This window comes from Boleophthalmus pectinirostris, unplaced genomic scaffold (genome assembly GCF_026225935.1).
Source record: "Boleophthalmus pectinirostris isolate CB_2022bp ecotype Guang Dong unplaced genomic scaffold, ASM2622593v1 HiC_scaffold_14, whole genome shotgun sequence".
Taxonomy (NCBI): Eukaryota; Metazoa; Chordata; class Actinopteri; order Gobiiformes; family Gobiidae; genus Boleophthalmus; species Boleophthalmus pectinirostris.
This window is the reverse complement of record NW_026571047.1, coordinates 9,019,103-9,023,127: the sequence shown is the minus strand read 5'-3', so window position 1 is coordinate 9,023,127 and position 4,025 is coordinate 9,019,103. Positions and strand designations below refer to the sequence as shown.

At 47.2% G+C, this 4,025-nt stretch overlaps 1 pseudogene; it reads left to right on the top strand.

Annotated features, from left to right (window-relative positions):
* Window positions 1–352: 352 nt before the first annotated feature.
* LOC110159547 (transcription factor Sox-9-A-like) lies at window positions 353–3,724 on the top strand (annotated as a pseudogene).
* The last annotated feature ends 301 nt before the right edge of the window (window positions 3,725–4,025 follow it).

Genomic DNA, 4,025 nt, shown 5'->3' with positions numbered 1-4,025 from the left:
ACATAACATAGTCTATTATATTATTTTTGCTTTTTTTTTACAAGTTTACTTTACAAATCTATGTAGTTATTCTTTCCCATAAGTAATAACAGCTAAAACTGTATTTCACGTATTCTTTATATGCAGTAATAAAGTTAGAATATAAACTGGACACGGTGTATGTGTGAATATGTCTAATTTGTGTGCTGCTTTGGAAAAAGGGGGACGAATTGGCTCAGATTCCTTCAGTTCACGCGTCACAGTGGGTCGGCCAATCCGCGCCGGGCTTTCCTGTGCGGCATGGTAACTTATAAAGGCAGCACAGAACCACGGAGCGCTTCAAAGCACTGCGCGATCTGGGGATTGTACTTGGAGACTTTAGCCACAGAGGCACCTTTAGCTCACTGATTTATTCTTCTTTTGCATTTGTGGAACTGTTGGCTCAAGAGACTTTTGACTGAGAGTGGCAGAAATTGGGACATTTATATCAAAGCAAAAACTGCAAACTTATCTGCAACTTCAAAGACACTTGGTTGTAAATTTATTTTAGAAAAAAATCGCAAATTTGCTGCGTTTCGTGTGTTTTTTTTTCCTTTACGCGCCATTATTTTTCGTTGAATTAGCTCCCACTCCGTTTTTCGTATGAATCTCCTCGACCCTTACCTGAAAATGACGGAGGAACAAGACAAGTGTCTGTCTGACGCACCCAGTCCGAGCATGTCCGAGGACTCCGCCGGCTCCCCGTGTCACTCCGGCTCGGGCTCGGACGCGGAGAACACCCGTCCGTCGGAGAACGGGCTGCTCCGGGCCGACGCTCTGCTGGGGGAGCTCAAGAAGGACGAGGAGGACAAGTTTCCCGCGTGCATCCGCGAGGCCGTGTCGCAGGTGCTCAAGGGATACGACTGGACGCTCGTGCCCATGCCCGTGCGCGTCAACGGCTCCTCAAAGAACAAGCCGCACGTGAAGAGGCCGATGAACGCCTTCATGGTGTGGGCGCAGGCGGCGCGGAGGAAACTAGCGGACCAGTATCCACCTGCACAACGCCGAGCTCAGCAAGACTCTGGGCAAACTCTGGAGGTAAGACCAAACTCCCTTTTATTCTTAGAGGATGTGTAAAACTTTAAACTGTGCTGTAGAGCAGCTTTGTTTACTTTGCGAACTAATTGATAACGTGTCCTTCCGTGCAGACTTCTCAATGAAGCGGAGAAGCGTCCGTTTGTGGAGGAGGCTGAGCGGCTCCGGGTGCAGCACAAGAAGGACCACCCGGACTACAAGTACCAGCCCAGGAGGAGAAAGTCTGTGAAGAACGGCCAGGAGTCTGAGGACGGCAGTGAGCAGACCCACATCTCCCCTAACGCCATCTTCAAAGCCCTGCAGCAGGCGGACTCACCTGCCTCCAGCATGGGAGAGGTGCACTCCCCCGGGGAGCACTCTGGTGAGAGGCACTGCACTCTTATGCTCAGTCATCAATGTGGCACAGTTATATAAGGAGTTTTCTCTCTTGGTATATTATTGTAAACTTCAGAATGGTAGCCTGATAGAATCAAAACAGGAAAAGTTTTCAGAAAGTTGCCATGAGCATCTGCTAAATAAAGCCTGTCATTTGCATGTGCAGTGTGTATAGATGTGAGTTGAGCCAGTGCAAATGTGAATTTATAACTGCAGTAATATCCTCTCCTCTAAGTTTATGAGCTCTGTAGTTATACACCAAACTTTATGGCATCAACTCTCCACAATTCGCCTAAAAAGTGACAGTTCCTAATTCACCAGTGCTGTTGTGTTGTTCTGAATAGAAGCTAATAAAATTGTACTTGTTTTTCCAAACCAGGCTCCCAGGGGCCTCCCACTCCCCCCACCACCCCTAAGACTGATGTTAGCTCTGGCAAGATGGACCTAAAGCGTGAGGGGGGCCTGCGCCTACCGGAGGGCCCAGGCTGGACGCCAGCTTAACATCGACTTCCGTGACGTGGACATTGGGGAGCTGAGCAGCGACGTCATCTCACACATCGAGACCTTTGACGTCAATGAGTTCGACCAGTACCTGCCTCCTAACGGCCACCCAGGCGCCAACAGCTCTGTGAGCTACACAGGCAGCTACACCATCAGCGGGGCTCCTGTGAGCCCGGGGGGAGGGCCCTGGCTGTCCAAGGGCCAAAGCCAGGGACAGCAGCACACGCTCACCACACTGGGTAGCTCCAGCTCAGGGGCCGGCACAGCAGACAGCCAGCACAGGACCCAGATCAAGACGGAGCAGCTGAGCCCCAGCCACTACAGCGAGCAGCAAGGCTCCCCCCAGCACGCCTCCTACAGCCCCTTCAACCTGCAGCACTACAGCCCCCCAGCCTCCTACTCCTCCAGAGCACAGTACGACTACTCTGACGCCGCTGGCTCCGCCTACTACAGCCATGCGGGGGCGGGTCAAAGTCCTGGCCTCTACTCCACCTTCAGCTACATGAGCAGCCCCAGCCAGAGGCCCATGTACACCCCCATCGCAGACAACGCCGGCGTGCCCTCCATCCCCCAAAGCAGCCCCCAGCCCTGGGAGCAGGCTCCTGTTTACACCCAGCTCACCCGGCCCTGAGCTGAGCCACATGGACAGGACTGTAGAGGCCACACATGTTTGGGAGGACACCATATCTGAGGAACAGCCAGTCAAAGTCTGGACTAAATGACCATCACTGCATAAACTGGTATTAACCTCTTCTTGACCAGCACAATATGGCGGACTTTTACCAAAACAGTCTCGTGGTCCCTACAGTTTTGTTTATGGCGCATTAAAGACTCAAAACCCCAAATCAGACACTTGAATTGGAAGGAGGAGCTGGAGTGGATTGGCTCACATCGTGCCTTGTTATTGTATCATGATAGAAGCTATATATATTTTTAGAGAGACTTATGAGATTCCTCTGTGAGGACTTATGGATTGTGAATATTTGAGTAGGTACTGTGTATGTCTGTTGTTTTTCTCATATGCTGGCAGTTAATGAGTCGGGGTTGGGGGGAGGGATGGGTAAGCGGGATGATTGTTAAACTATTTTCCCAGTCAAGTATTTAAATATGTGTGCCCATTCTCTATATATCATTAGCTGTTTCATTTTGTTGTTATTTATTCCCAAGACAGAAGCATAGTAGAAATGAATTGACTTGTACATATGCTGGTCCGCTGCTCTTTTTGGGACAGATACGTTAACCAACACAAGTCAGTGCAAGTCCATTTGACATCCCACTTCAGCGCACCATCTGGTAGACATCATATTTTTCGGTACGATGATCACGTATTGTTTTCGGTGCCATGTTGAAAAATATGTTTTTTATTGAATCATCTTGAAATGCAATTCTAGGCAATAGTCCTATTTACCGTCCGTGCCTTGGCCATTGTGTGCCGCAGCTGAGATTACACTTACCATCCCAACTGCATGGTCCTGACAGCAACAGGAAGTCACCTTTGACCTCTGGCTGTCCCACTGCAGTCCGCCATGTCTCCATCCCCCTCCACAGCGACCAAATCTATTTATTTATTAGCTTTAATTTTATTTTGAAAGTAATTATTTTTTGCGTACTATTCTTGTAACTAATACTTTACTATTGTAGAAAGCATATTATTTCCCATTTTCGCCCCTGGGGGTACTTAGGCCTAAAGGTACACGCTGTAATCTTTGTTTTTTTGTTTATTTATCTAATCTTAAATATCTGTTCTATGTATGTTTTTGTCTCTTTTGAGCGGTTATCTAACAAATGTATTTTTGTGAATTGAACTGGAAAATGTTACAAAATTCTGCAAAGTTTTACCGATTTCCAATATTCCTTTGCCATGTATTTGTACTGTCTTTTGGAAAAGTTTTTGTATATGAATTTGCAATAAAAACTGAAATTACACTTATTAAGACTCACTTATTGTTATGAATTCTGAATATATGTCATTTATTAACACCTACCACTCCAATTTTCATCTCACTGCATTTAGAAAACCACTTGTAGTCCAAATTTTATGAAGTCAAGAACAGAGGTGCATAGAGTAGCTGAAAAATATGCTCGCGTTAAGATAA